A 16,102-nucleotide genomic window follows, 5' to 3' on the forward strand; every position below is an offset into this window, starting at 1 on the left:
ATATATATGTACACACACACACACGTGTGTGTGTGTGTGTATTGAGCTGTATGAGGTGCTTGTATATTTTAGAAATTAAGCCTTTATCAGTCACATTATTTGCAAATATTTTCTCCCATTCTGTAGGTTGTCTTCCGATTTTGATTATAATTCCCTTTGCTGTGCAAAAGCTTTGAGGTTTTTTTAGGTCTCATTTGTTAATTCTTGCTTTTGTTTCCACTACTTTAGGAGATGGTCCAGAAAAATATTGCTATGATTTATGTCAAAGAAAGTTCTGCCTATATCTCCCTTTGACTAAACTTCCTATGAAGTTTTATAGTATCTGGTCTTATATTTAGGTGTTTAATCCATTTTGAATTTATTTTTGTACATGGTGTTAGAGAATGTTCTAATTTCATTATTTTACATGATGCTGCACTGTTTTCTCAGGACTACTTATTGAAGAGACTGTCTTTTCTTCATTATATAGTCTTCCGTCCTTTGTCATAGATAAATCAACCGTAAATGTGTGGGCTTCTTTTTGGGCTCTCTATTCTGTTCCATTGATCTATGTGTCTGTTTTTATTCCTGTACCATACTCTTTTGATTAACATAGCTTTGTAGTATAGTCTGAAGTCAGGATGCGCAGTTCCTCCAGCTCTGTTTTTCTTTCTTGATATTGTTTTTGATATTCAAGGTCTTTTGTGTTTCCATACAAATTTCAGAATTATTCATTCTCTAGTTCTGTGAAAAGTGCCAAACCAAGAATATAGCAAATTTTTCCATCTGTCTGTATTAACTTCAATTTACTTATTCAGTGTTTTATAGTTTTCTGAGTATAGTTATTTTACCTCCTTAGTCAGGTTTATTCCTAGGTATTTTATTCTTTTTGATATGGTGGTACATGGGATTTTTCCCTTAATTTCTTTTTTTTGATAGTTTGTTGCTAGTATATAGAAATGCTATATACTATATATTAATTTTATATCCTGTACCTTTTACTAAATCCACTGAACTCTAATAGTTTTTTGGTAGTCTTTAATTTAATTAATATCTGTATATTAATTTTATATCCTGTACCTTTTACTAAATCCACTGAACTCTAATAGTTTTTTGGTAGTCTTTAGGATTTTTTATATATAGGATCATGTCATCTGCAAACAGTGAGTTTCATTCTTTAGTGAATTGATCACTTGGAAAATTTTACTTAATACTGCTCCCTATTTTATACTGGTTCCTATCACTGCACGTCATATAGCAGTTTCTATTAGGTTGGTGCAAAAGTAATTGCGGTTTTTGCATTGTTGAAATTTGCTGCTTGATATCAGAATACATTCTTAAATAAATGTGGTTATCATTTATTTTATTTATTTTATTTATTTTATAAATGTGGTTATTTTAATGCACACTTCTTGCTTTATGTTTTTTTTCTAATGACTTAATCCTTGCTCTTTATTTTATTTTAGACTATGGATATGATGTTAGACAAATAGTTAAATTTGAGCAGTTTTCTTACTTGAGTTCAAAATGTGTTGTAAAGCAGCAGAGACAACTCCCAACATTAATAATGCATTTGGCCCAGTAACTGGTAATAAACATACAGTGCAGTGGTGTTTCAAGAAGTTTTGCAAAGGAGACAAGAATCTTGAAGATGAGCAGTGTAGTGGCCAGCCATTGGAAGTATCAGTTCAGTTCAGTCGCTCAGTCGTGTCCGACTCTTTGCGACCCCATGAATCGCAGCATGCCAGGCCTCCCTGTCCATCACCAACTCCTGGAGTTCACTCATACTCACATCCATCGAGTCAGTGATGCCATCCAGCCATCTCATCCTCTATCGTCCCCTTCTCCTCCTGCCCCCAATCCCTCCCAGCATCAGAGTCTTTTCCAATGAGTCAACTCTTCGCATGAGGTGGCCAAATTACTGGAGTTTCAGCTTTAGCATCATTCCTTCCAAAGAAATCCCAGGGCTGATCTCCTTTAGAATGGACTGGTTGGATCTCCTTGCAGTCCAAGGGACTCTCAAGAGTGTTCTCCAACACCACAGTTCAAAAGCATCAATTCTTCGGTGCTCAGCCTTCTTCACAGTCCAACTCTCACATCCATACATGACCACAGGAAAAACCATAGCCTTGACTAGACGGACCTTAGTTGGCAAAGTAATGTCTCTGCTTTTGAATATGCTATCTAAGTTGGTCATAACTTGGAAGTATTATACAAAGACTACCTGAGAGCATCATCGAAGCTGATCCTCTTACATCTATGCAAGGAGTTGCCGAAGAACCCAGTGTTGACAGTTCTATGGTCATTTGGCATTTGAAGCAAATTGGAATGGTGAAAAAGCTGGATAAGTGGATGCCTTGTGAGCTGACCAGAAATTTAAAAAATCATCATTTTGAAGTGTCATCTACTCTTACTCTATACAACAACAACAAATCATTTCTCGATCAGATTGTGACGTGTGATGAAAAGTGGATTGTATATGATAACGGGTGACAACAAGCTCAGTGGTTGGACTGAAAAGCTCCAAAGCATTTTCCCAGACCAAACTTGCACCAAAAAAACGTCATGGTCACTGTTTGGTGGTCTGCTGCCGGTCTGATTGGCTACAGCTTTCTGAATCCCAGTGAAACCATTACATCTGAGAAGTATGCTCAGCAAATCGATGAGATAACACTGAAAACTGCAACACCTGCAGCTGGCATTGGTCAGCAGAAAGGGCCCAATTCTTTCCCAAGACAATGCCCAACCACAAGTCATACAACCAAAGCTTCAAAAGTTGAGCGAATTGGGCTATGAAGTTTTGCCTCTTCTGCCGTATTCATCTGACCTCTTGCCAACCGACTACTTCTTTAAGCATCTAGACAACTTTTTGCAGGGAAAATGCTTCCATAACCAGCAGGATGCAGGAAATGCTTTCCAAGATTTCATCAAATCCTGAAGCACATATTTTTACACTACAGGTATAAACAAATGTATTTCTCATTGGCAAAAATGTGTTGATTGTAATGGTTCCTATTTTGATTAATAAAGGTGTGTTTAAGCCTAGTTATAGTGATTTCCCAGGTGGCTTAGATGGTAAAAGCGTCTGCCTACAATGTGTGGGAAACTCAGGTTCAATTCCTGGGTTGGGAAGATCCCCTGGAGAAGGAAATGGCAACCTGCTCCAGTACTCTTGCCTGGAAAATCCCATGGAGAGAGGAGCCTGGTAGGCTACGGTCCATTGGGTTGCAGAGGGTCGGACATGACTGAGTAGCTTCACTTTCACTTTTCATAATAATTTAAAATCCACAGCCTGAAACCACAATTACTTTTGCACCATTTTTGTATTTTTGAAAGTACAGATCAATCACAAAGTGAAATTTCAAATTTTGTAAAAGATATAAAATTTAATGAAGTTGTTGAAAGTGGAGATTTGGTTGACTTTTACAAAGCCATTGACAGGTAAGGACTTGGCAAAGTTTATTTTTGAGGAAAATAACAAATTCATGCAAATAGGGTCCTTGGGAAAATTGAGGTAATCATAAAGCTTATTGTTTATGATCCTGTTGTAAAATAAGAAAGATGACTATTACAATATCATGCCTTTTTTTTTAGAAAAGTCACAGCAAGGAAATCTGCAACTAGTATTTGAAAATTACATTGTAATTTTCATGTATAGTTGCATGAAATCTTTCTTTTTTTAAAAAAATGAGCAGACTCAGTTTTCCTTAATTTTTAAAAAATATAATTCCAATTAAACTTAATGAAAGTCTATGATATTCTGGCTCTCATTTTAAGTATTGGGTTGGCCAAAAAGCTCATTTGATTTTTTTTCTTGTAGGCTGCTAAGAAAAGCCTGATAGAACTTTTTGGCCAATCCAATAGCTTTCCTTTAAGTGGCCCCTTTTCCAGTAGTGATTATTCTTGGATACATAGAATTTCTCTGTTGCTCACTTAGCCTCCCCAGAGGTGGGACCAATTTGCATTTCTACCAACAGTATGTGAGAGTGTATGAGAGTGTCTGTTACTTCTTATCTTGGTGAGCTTTTGAATTATTGAGAATCTGATGGGTGAAAAAGGCACTTTCATAGCTGTCTTTATTTGCATTTCATTAATCATGAATAAGGTCAAGCATCATTTCAAATGTTTAGTGGCCATTTATGTTTCATTTTCTGAGAAATGCCTGCTAAGATTCTTTGCCTCTTTTTCTTTGGGGGCTGTTCATCCTTTAGTCATTGATTTTTACAATCTTATTGTGAATGAAGAGACAGTCATTTGTTTGTTGTATATGCTGCAAACACTCTTCCAATCTGTCTTTTGTTTTTGGCATAGGCAATAAAAAAAGCCTTACATTTGTTTGGAGTCAGTTTTATTTGTCTTTTTCTTTTTGGATTCTGAGATTTGTATTCTGTTTTGAAAGTACTTCTAGCTTCAAGTTTATGAATTAGTCTCCTTGTGTTTTTACCTAGCAATTTTATGGTTTTGTTTTTTTCATTGTCAAAATATTTAATCCAGAGAGGATTTATTTTAATAAATGCAGAAGAAATTCAGCCTTTTCCTGAAACAGTCACATATTCCCAACATATTAATTGAATTATACATATCTTTGCTGATGTGAAATGTCATCTTTGTCAAACACTGAACCTTCATATGCATATTAGTCTAATTCTGAACTGTACTGTATTCCATTGATTTACCTGTTTCTTCTACTTTATTAAATTCCTTTAATCTTTGCAGCTTCACAGTGCTCTTAATTTTGTTCTATGCTTCTTTCAGAATGTTCCTTGCTATTCTTGATTATATTTTGTCTTAGATGACAGAAACGTGTTAAGATCTACTCCTACTACCATGAGTTTTTAGGGATTTCTCCTTGCATTTTATGTAGTTTATGTTCTGTGTATTCTGATTCTGTTATTTGGTGTATGAATATTTATGGCAGTTATATCCTTATTGTGGATGGTGTCCTTTATCAAAACACTTTTTTCCTTGAATTCAATCTTCTCTGTTATTAATATCATAACCTCTGCTTTCTTCTTTCATCATTTTTATGGTATGTAATATGTTTCCTAGTTGAGTAATGCTGTTTTGGTTTTCAATTTGTTTTCTTAGTAGTCTCCCTTTTCATCTCATTCTTATCATTCCATTGTTTTATCATTTGTCTTTGATGTTTCAATGACTCTATGTGCTCTGGAAATACTTCTTTTCTTTAGTGGGAATGTTTTCTTCAAGCACAGATTCATCATCTGTTCCTTCTCTTCCTCCTTCTTTCCCTTGCTTTTCCCCACCCCATCTCTTTCCTATAGTATTTTTGCAGAGTTTTTATTCTACACAATTTCATTGTATTCATGTTTAAGTTAAAAGACTTCTCGGAGATGTTCTGTATATAGTGTGATGATTTCCTCTGCATAACAATGACTGGGAACCACTGACCCAGGTGGCAGAACCATTTATTCCATGTTGATGTCTCCAGCTCCAGGTTGTCATCTAAATCAAGATGAAGCCTAGGATCTTCCCTTTCAAAAAGGACTTTAGTGCCAGAAATCAACTTTTCCCACTCTATCCTTCCATCTTAGACCTTAGAGATAAAGCATACAAACCTTTGGGTTTTGGCCACAGCACTACTTTCTTGCATACTTGGAGGGGGAAATTCATCAGGTCATGTCCACGCACCTCTTCTTTCTGAGCCCCTAACTACTCCAGTTTCATCATACTTAATTGCTTGTTTGTTTTCTGTTCTGTCCAGTCTCAGTTGTTGACAGAAAAAAATGATCTGTGGGTGATGATGATTGTTTTGTCTTTTCACTCCTGTGTCTGCCTCAGCCCGCAAAACCCAGAATGAAGCCTTACTGACTCTCCTGCTGTTTCCTCTGTACATTGGCCAGATTCCGAGCTGGTAAGGAGTGACTTCTCTTCTTGAGAGAGATTCCAGATCTTTTCCTTTCAATGTACTTTCATGATTTTTATACACTCACATTCTTTCCACTGTACTAATTCATGGGAGAAAGGAGCTTGGTGAGAGCTGTATTAATTCTGAGAATCTTCCATTTCTCATTTCTGTTAGCTTCAGTTTTGTTGTGGCATGAATGTGTGCCTTTGTTTTGTTTGCTGCTTATTTTATGTTTATTATTGTTGTTTTCATGAAATATTTGGAACAGATTTTGTGTGAACAAGCCTAACTTCACCACCTTATCCTTAAAGTTTGTTTGTGTTGTCTTTATTTTTCTATCTAGCTTCATTTCTAATAATGAAGTGCTATAATTCTTGGTTCTTTGTCTTCACCCTTTCCCATGGTCCAGGGCAGTTAAAAACCTATGTTACCTAATCTGTGATGTGGTTTAGGGTATTTACTCCAATGCTAGGATGGCCTTGATATGTGAGGATTAGCTGCTAGAAATTCAGTTTATTTTTCTGTTATTGGACATGGAAATAGCTTATTGTCCTATTGTCTAAATCAGGGGTCCCCAACCTTGGGAATCTAATGCCTGATGATCTGAGGTGGAACTGTGTAATAATAGAAATAAAATGCACAGTAAATGTAATGCACTTGAATCATTCTGAAACCACATGCCTCCCCCATCCATGGAAAAATTGTCTTCCACAAAACCAATCCCTGGTGCCACAAAGGTTGGTGACCATTGGTCTAAATGATACAGTGTCAGGATGTAAGACACAGAATATTTCAGGCAATATCCTATCTTCTCAAGACAGACTAAATCTCAAAGGTTTCATTTGAGAAAATGTGAGAATTCAGCTGACAGTGCTGAGCTGCATAGTTCAGAGCTGCCCAGAAAGAAGTTAGGACAGGCCACCTCCCTCTTTCACATCACCAGCTCTGTATGATACTGGGTGGTGATACTGGTTTGGTCATCTGGTGTCAATGTTAATACTTCTTGGTATCTGGTGACCAAAAGGTCAAAAGCTGACCAATAGTCAGCTAGTTTGCTTTTTCTATCAACAAATGTTGATGAGGTGCTTGCTATATATGTTAGACACTGTTCTAGACACTAGAACTAGAGCAGTTGTGTTGAAGAGACACATCTCCTGCTCTTCTGGAGCTTCTCATCTAGTAGAGGAGATGGACTAAATCAGACAAATAACCTAAAAACCCCATATTTTTATTAGGTAGTGGTAAGTTCCAGGAAGCAAATAAAGGCAACTAGATGGATAGAGCCAAATGAGATCAGGGCTCCCTTGGAGAAAATGGTCAGGTCAGTCTCTCTGAGCATGACTTGTTTGGGTGGCTGGGGTGGCATGTGAGGAAGGGGTGGGGAACTGCTCATTGAAGCTGCTCTATGGGAAAGGAATCAACAAATAAACGTAAGTTTGTGAAAAGCTGCATGCTATGTTTCTCATGGAGATTCTCGGTGCAGATTAGTATAAGAAAAACTCTTGGAGGTCCTGCAGGAAAGAAATCAGTTAATTTTGTGCATCTCAGTGTCTCTTAGATATATTTGACGACTTTTTTTTAATGTGTAATGCCTATCCCAGGGAAGGAGGAGTGTTTTGGAAAGCAGTGGACAACGTGTGACAGGGCAGCCACATAGGTCTCAGATACAGCTCTGTCTGTTTTTAACTGAAGCCCATTTACTTAGAGCCCGTAATGACAGGAATGTCTGTGTTGGACTGTCCCTTTCTGATTATCTTGTCACCAACCCACTTTATGGAAAAAGAAATTATAAGAAAACATTTCTGTTTAATAAAGATAGGTGATATAAAAACATTCAGAATTGTTTGAATTAAAACCAACAGCTATGTGGTTGTGGAATTCTTGAGGCTAGAATAATTTAGCCCTGGCTCCTGTCAGTGATATGATGTAGACTGGTGCTACTGACCATTGAAATGTTCAGGAGCCTCTGAGGCCCAGCAAAGTTGTGGGGACTCAAGGAGTCATTCAGTTAATTGTTCACTAGTCCAGACTTTTTTCAGATAGAAAAATAAATCACATTTGAGAAATATATTCCACACTGGAGGTTGAATCTAAATTCTTAATTTAGATCTTCTTAATCTGTATTTAACCAGAAATTGCAAATGACCCTAAGCCCTCGCCTTCCATTATCTATTCCACGAAGCTTTCAGAAGCCACCACTAAGTGGGTGGGTCATGTGGTAGCTACTTTCAGCCATAGTCCTGAGTGTCTCTGCTTAAATGGGTGGAAGCTTTTTAAAAAATTATTCGTTTTTTTGGATGGCTTGTGAAATCTTAGTTCCCTACCAGGGGTTGAATGCAGGCCACAGCAGTAAAAGCTCTTGAGTTTTCACCCCTGAACCACCAGAGAATTCCAGGAAGCATTTTAAAAACTACACTAGATAATATATAAACTGGGTTGATGGGGAGAAGGAAACCTGTAGTGCTGAAACTTCTTCCCAAATTCCTATGCATCTACTCAAATATATTTCTGTAGTCCTGGCTATTGTTTTCATGTTTTACTTTATGAATAGTCAAGTACTTTTCAAATGTTGAATTCTTGGAAGATTTATTCCTTGGAATGTCAGCCCAGTTTCAGAAGCATCAATTTAAGGTTTCCCAGTGTATGGATGTGAGGGCTGAACCATAAAGAAGCCTGAATGCCGAAGAATTGATGCTTTTGAACTGTGGTGTTGGAGAAGACTCCTGAGAGTCCCTTAGACAGCAGAGATCAAACCAGTCAATCCTAAAGGAAATCATTCCTGAATATTCATTGGAAGGACTGATATTGAAGCTCCATTACTTTGGCCACCTGATGTGAAGAGCCAACTCATTGGAAAAGACCCTGAGGCTGGGAAAGATTGATGGCAGGAGGAGAAGGGGACAACAGAGGATGAGATGGTTGGATGGCATCACTGACTCAATGGACATGAGTTTGAGCAAACTCTGGGAGATAGTGAAGGACAGGGAGGCCTGGCATGCTGCAGTCCATGGAGTCGCGGACAGTCAGAGACAATAGAGTGACTGAATAACAATAAAGCTTTATTATTCATGACAGTCACCTGGGGGTGATGGGTATAACTGCAGTTTCAAGGTATTTCTCTTATTAAGAATCTGATTCAGTAGACTGGGGATATGGCTCAGGAATCTGCTTTTATAACAACTCCCCAGGTGATTTTGATGCAGTGGTCCATGGATCACAATAAAGTAAACATTATTTTGGTTCAGAGCTCTCCCATCCATTGCCTAGTAGCCTATGCTCCTTAATTCCATTCAACTTTAGGTCTCAGTTCTGGAGCTGCTGTTGAGAACCATCTGGTTCACCAACACTGGCACCTATGCTACAAATTGCCAGCATTGTTTCTTCCATAGTGAGCTTGCTTCTTCCATGGAACTGTAAAATAGGAAAGCTATGTCAAGGTTTCTCTTTTAAAAAAAGTATTGAAGTATGGTTGATTTGCAGTTTTGTGTTAATTTCTACTCTATAGCACAGTGACTCAGTTATACATATATTTCCTTTTTTAATATTCTTTTTCATTATGCTTTAATCTCAGGATATAAAATATAGTTCCCTGTGCTAGACAGTAGTACCTCATTGTTTATCCATGTTATATATAATAGTTTGCATCTACTAGTCCCAAACTTCCAAGTCATCCCTCCCCCACACCTGTCCCCCTTGGCAAACACAAGTCTGTTCTTTATGTCAAAGCTTCCTTAATGGATCTCTTATTTTTGGAGCCAAGAGGTCTTTCTCCCTGTACTCACATATAATAAATCTTCCAAAGGAGACAAAGTCACAGCACACTTCAACAATTTTCTTGAGAGCCTACTAGATTCAAGGCCAAGGATGATGTTTTATGCTTTCAAAGCAGAATTATTAATGAAGCCTTTAAGACCTTTATAACAGGAAAAAAATTTCAAAAGGAGCCACCCTCAGGGGTTCAGAATCCAACTTCAGAATAAAGATTGAAAGATTCCCCCCCCGCCCCAAACCTCCAACAGCATGCTTGGTAATTTCTTTGATATTGCAAAAATAAAATTGTGCCTGTACATAAAACATCATTTAATATTCTGGGCAATTTATTTTTAAAGAGGAACTGTCAGTCTTTTGACAAGCTTCAAACTTAACTTACTTTCACAAACATCAAAGTCGAGCATCAGGTTTATCTCATCAATCTTTGTAGCTTTGCAGCCAGGGAAAGAACTAGCTAACATTCTCTTAGGGTCATGAAAATATTAGTTTAGTGAATCAGTAGACACGAGAATCTGTCTCGTTTGGTATTTTATTTTAGCAGCTGAACATAGGCTATGATATTCAAATATTGTTACAGTATCTTAAAATTTTAATATTGTAGGAAGTCCAGAGTTTTGTGATGGGGCATACATGAATATTATTTCCATAGTCTAAGAAACTCCAAATATCAAAAAAGGACTCTTCTTAACCAGATGTCAGTGATAACTCATAGGTTGAAAAGTGGACTGGCTGCACCTTGCTTCACTTTTTATGTAATCTCTGTTCTTCCCAGCAACCACTGGACAAAGGATAGCACTAGCCATTCCATGTAGAGTTTTCATGCAGATTTTCTCCTTCTGTTAGGCAGTTACTCGTCACTGCTTGCCCTGTGTAATCAGTGTGTTTCTAAGGGAATATGGGTAATTGACCATAGATAGAATACTTGGATTAAGATGTCTATTTTCCTTGTTTCAAGATGGAAAACAGGATCTATCACATACTGAGTCTGAATTTGTGGTGGTAATTCTATCCCTTTTGTTCAGGTGTGTGTGTGTGCATGTATGTGTTTATACACAGATATTGTTCTCAGTCTCTAAAGTGTTCTTAAATAGATTATTTCATCTTCCTCAATTAAATTAAGATACCAGACAGGTAGATGACTCATGCTCATATAACGAGCTCCCTGGTTTTACTGATTAGTTTGGAATTATTTTGGAGAAAATATTGAGCATCTTAGGAATCAGATTTGAGGTTCTGATTGTACCTTCTCTTCCATCCATTATGTCTGTAATGTATTTTGCACTAAAAAGTAGAAAGAGCATGTATTAAGTGCCGGGCCTTCTGTTACATTGTTTCACATATATTGCCTCACTTTTAGTTATCATTTATGATATCATTTATGATCATTTTACCATTTATGCTCCATTCTGTGTACAAGCTACTCTACCATGCCCTAGGATGGGCACTGTGTTGGTGAAACTAAAGTTATATAAGATGAATGAAAGGCTCAGGTTGAAAGTTACAAGGTAACGTGTCAAGAAGTGTGGGTGCACTTAAGTGGACCAGGTATGAGTGTTGGGGAGTGTTGGTGTTCAAGAGGATTATTATGTGAGCCTTCATTTAAAGGAAATATGTGATTTTACACTTCCTGTTTATCTTCTAACTTATCTTCACTCATATCACCTACCCCCAGGGCTTTATAAATTTGGATTTCCTTATAGTGGAATTTTTATTATGAAATATAAAATAGCACTCAAGGGAGCTCAGTTGGGTTCTCTGTGATGACCTAGAGGAGTGGGCTGGGTGGCGGAAGGGAGGTTCAAGAGGGAGGGGATATATGTATACATATAGCTGATTCACTTTATTATACAGCAGAAACTAACATAACATTGTAAAGTAATTATTTTCCAGTAAAAAGCAAATATTGAATCACGATGTACCAATGAAACCAACAGAATGTTATATGTCAATCATACCTCAATTAAAAAATCCAAAAAACAAAATAGAATAGGCCATGCAAAACCCAGATAGGGACATTTGTAAGGCAGAAATAGGACTTGGTATTTGGACCATTTTTATGACAGGATAGGGTGGTCGTATCATTTTGTTTTAGTGCCGAATGGATGTTTTCCCCATCACAAAAACTGGAGTTTGTGATTAGAAGTTAGTAGTCTGCAAACTGAAACCCAACTGGGTTGCCGAGAGGCAGGCAGCTGCAAAGGAAAGCTTAGGCAATTATGCCTTTGCAAGAAGAATAAAAGCTTTCCCTAGCTGTTCAGGATTGTATAATCAAATCTCTGTCTGTCAATTGCTAGAGTCAGATCATGGGAGTTTGTCTATGATGACATAATCTGAAACCCAGGACGTGCAAAACCCATTAAAAAGAATACTTGGGAAAATGAGCCTGGTATACTGTACAGACTTTGAAATTGCTTTTCATAAGTTATCTCCAAATAATCAGATCTAGGGAGGAGAGGAGCCAAGCGTGAAGTGACAGGTATTTCACTAAAGAAGAAAACAGGCATTTCCATCTCATTGTTTCTTCCCTGTAATAATGGGGATAATAGTCATATTAAAAAGAAAATCTAGCTGGAGATCTCCCCTCTACCACTTGCAAATGGGAAAACAGTAGGCAATTTTCCCTAAAGCCTCCACCTTTGTCCAAAGTTCGAAATGTAGCACCTCCTCCTCCTCTGTCATTCCTCAAACCGATCTTATTCAACTGGCTGTTGTGTTTGGGTTGATGTTGATTTTCTTCCCTTCTTTGGGTTTTGTTACCTGTGCAATAGAGACTCAAGAAAGGCCTATAGATAAGATGAGACCTCGACCATTTCTCATCTCATCAGAAGATGAACACATTTATGCTAATAAATGTGTGCACAAGACAGCCAAGCGCTCTATCCCATAACTTATATCACTGGCTCTCCTGCACTAAGGAAATCGTTATCTACAATGTATAGAGCTCACCCTCTCAGTCTAAACAAAACTTTTATGGTAGCCATATTGGCAAAAGACTACTGACATAAACTTTATGTGGGGATAAAAATATGCTTGGAGGGGGTGTAAATTTTATATGGATATATAGATTTGAGAATTCAAACCTGACAAATTGATGTAATGGCCAGGGAGATCTGAATTTTCTTTTTTAAAAGGTGATAAAAATAACCTAAGGGCTGTAGACTGAGATAAAAATAAATGCACAACATAATGTATTTGATTTAATTTATGATGTCTTTCCTGTGGCTATTCTTAACCGACTGGAAGGAAGTGGGGCTATGATGGCCTCACTTTCCGCCAGCAGAAGTGGTGTGGATGTGTGTATAAGAGGCATTGGGGAAACACTGCCCAGATCCTCCATCCATTGAGAACTCACTGCTCAGCCACTTGGGGGTGAGGTTAGTTTAGAGCCTCCAGCTGTCTGCCCTTGAAGCTGTGCTTTAGCTGCAGAGGGTCATGTCGCCTGGGAGCATCCTGTAGCCAATGACAGATGTGGGAATAAAAGGCCCACCATCTCAGCCCACTTGGAACAACACTGAAGGGCCATTCTAGTTCAGAACTCCCATGGAACCAGCCCAGTCTGCCCTTGAATGTGCCTTACAGCTTTCTTCCCTCTTTTATTCCTTTCTGCTTCCTTTCCTTCCCTTCTACAAGTGTTGCTACCACACAGTGAAAGTCTCTCAGTCATGTCCGAGTCTTTACAACCCCATGGACTGTAACCCGCCAGGTTCCTCTGTCCATGGGATTCTCCAGGCAAGAATACTAGAGTGGGTTGCCATGCCCTCCTCCAGGGGATTATCCTGACCCAGGGATTGAACCAGCATCTCCTGCACTGGCAAGTTCGTTCTTTACCACTGAGCCATCAAGGATATTATATGTTAAAACTCTACCTAAAAGTTCACGCTTTTCTTTTGATTCACAAAGAAAGCAAAATGTTTTTGTAGGCCTCAGGCCTTGTGCCTATTGTGACTAATGGAAGAGGCCACCCCAACCCCCACCCTTGTGAGAGGAGGCACTGGTGTGCCGAGCACAATACAAGATGATGAAGCCTGGGAAGACCGCTTTTGTTGCTCTCTCTTCCAACCTTAGATCACCCGTTTCCGCAACTGTCTCCCACTTTCCAGGGAAACCAACTGACTGCTGGCCCTTCTTTGGGAAAGGACTGCTGGGAATAAGATGCAAATGATGAATACAGCTGAGGTTTAATTATTTTCACTCTATAGGAGGGTAGCAGTGGAGGCCTTCTTTGAATGACAGCCCAGTTCTTGTTTCTGATTGTGTCATTTCCTTTCCACTCTCTATCTGGAGACCAGTGTTTTCTGGAAGGCCTTTATTGCCGAGACCTTGTCATAAACAGAGTTATTAGGCAGACAATGGGAGATGAAGAGAACTCAGGAAGGGGAAAATGGAGGGGGTCAATGAGTGTTAATTTCAAACAAGCATCTTTGCCAAAATGAAATAATTACTGTATCTAGATAAAGCAGATGAAGTTGGAACAAGCAAATGTTCTTGGCAGGAAGTCGATCACACACTGCACAATTCAATTTATGGGCAGCTACAGACAGCTTTAAAATATTTTTCTGCCTTAATGTGATGTTGAATTATTGAGCCCTTTTTTGTTAAACATTTATTAACAATCCAAAAATACCAATAAGTGGATCACCAATTGATTTGTCTTATTCTAAAATAACCCCTGTCAACTTCATCTTTCAGAATCGTCATTCCTGAATTTCTCAGAACACATTGGAGGAGCTAGGCTTCTTTTCTGTCATCCACTACTAGGGAGTCTGACTTGCCCATTTCTAATAGAGCTGCCATCCCAACGGTGACCTTGAAAGAATTTACAAGCAGCAATGAGCATGTTTCAGTCTCTTATTCTAAAAACAAAATTTCACCCTTGATTCTCATAGTCTTATTCCTTTTTATTTTTTTCTTCTTCTCTTAATTTATAAGTAGATGGCATTCTTTGTCTCCACTTTCACACCTCAATTCCCTCTTCATGCTACAGTAAACTGTCTTCTGCTGCCATTATCCACAAAAACTACTCTTGTCAAGGTCAGCATTCTCACTGGGCAATGCCATCCACTCATCACCTATGTGCTGATGACTCCCAGATGATGTTTTCACCCCAGTGTCTCCCTGAAATGTCAGGATGATGATTATTATTATTCAATGGCCTGCCAGCAACTCCAACTGGATGTCTCATAGACAATTCAAACTCTTTATGTCCAAAACAGAACTCATCATTTTCCACCTCACACCCATCCTTTCTTTTGATGTCTCTATTTTGTCACCCAGTTGAAAAGTCCTACCTCATTCCTTTATTTCGCCATACCTCTAATAAACCATTATGTCTAGTTGACTCTCTCTTAAACATTCCTTGCATTTGTCCTTTCTTCTCTTTTAACTTTTGGACTATAAAAATAGTTTTCAAATTGACCTCTGATCTTCTCTCTTCCAATCCATTCTCCACACTGCCACCAGCAAGATTTTTCTATAAGAAAATCTGACCATGTTAATTCTGTGGCTTAAACTCTGTAAAACCGCCTCATTACCTACCAAATAATGCTCAACCTCCCCATTATGGCATGTAAGGCCTCTGGATCTTATCCTGCCTATTTTTTCAGGCTTAGCTTGGAAATGCTGTTCATTCCTTCCCTATACTCTGCCATTTTTTGCTTTTATATTTTGTGTATACTATCCATTTTGTCAAGATTGCCTTTCTGTGCTTATACCTTCCTGGCCTGTATAATTGGACATAGCTTTGAGCTCACCTTATATTTATCTTCTTTAGAAAATAGTCCTTGTCTGCCCTTCCCACTCCCAGGGTAGGTTAATACCTCCTTTTTGCAGTCCCGTAATAATTTGTGCACATACCTCTCATTTGATTGTAGTTCCTTATTTATATCTCTGCTCTTCCATTAGACTGTGTGCCCCCTAAGGTTAGGGGCTATGTTTTCCTTGCTCACAGCTCTATCTCTAGCAATGAAAAAGAATGCAAGAAATGCTCAGGAGGCAATGGAATGTTGAAAATACACGCTTATAATTTTAAAGCAGTGAACTATTTGTAAAGTTATTTCCCGTTTACTTGAATCAGTAAAGTTGGATTCAAGACAAACAACTATCCAAAAGGGAGGCATTGTAGCACAGTGGGAAAAAATTTAGGCTTTAGAGTCATGCAGTTGTATTCGGAGTTCCTGATTCCACCACTCACTAGCTGTATGCTCTTGGGCAAGTCACGTAACCTTTCAAAGTGTTATACCCCCATCTAAGCGGAAATAATAATTGTTCCTACCTCATAGGGTTTTATGAGGATCAAATGGGATAGATAATTATGTAAAACACAACATTCTTTGCATGTAAGTGCCCAATAGGTATTATTATTATGATTATTACTATTAAAATAGTGATTATCATCCCTCATCTTTTTTCCTATTTGCCTTTTCCTCTTCATGCTTGGAGTAGATCATCAAATACTAAATGTAAAGCACTTAGAACAATTCCCCCAGC

This window comes from Budorcas taxicolor, chromosome X, assembly GCF_023091745.1.
Source record: "Budorcas taxicolor isolate Tak-1 chromosome X, Takin1.1, whole genome shotgun sequence".
NCBI lineage: Eukaryota > Metazoa > Chordata > Mammalia > Artiodactyla > Bovidae > Budorcas > Budorcas taxicolor.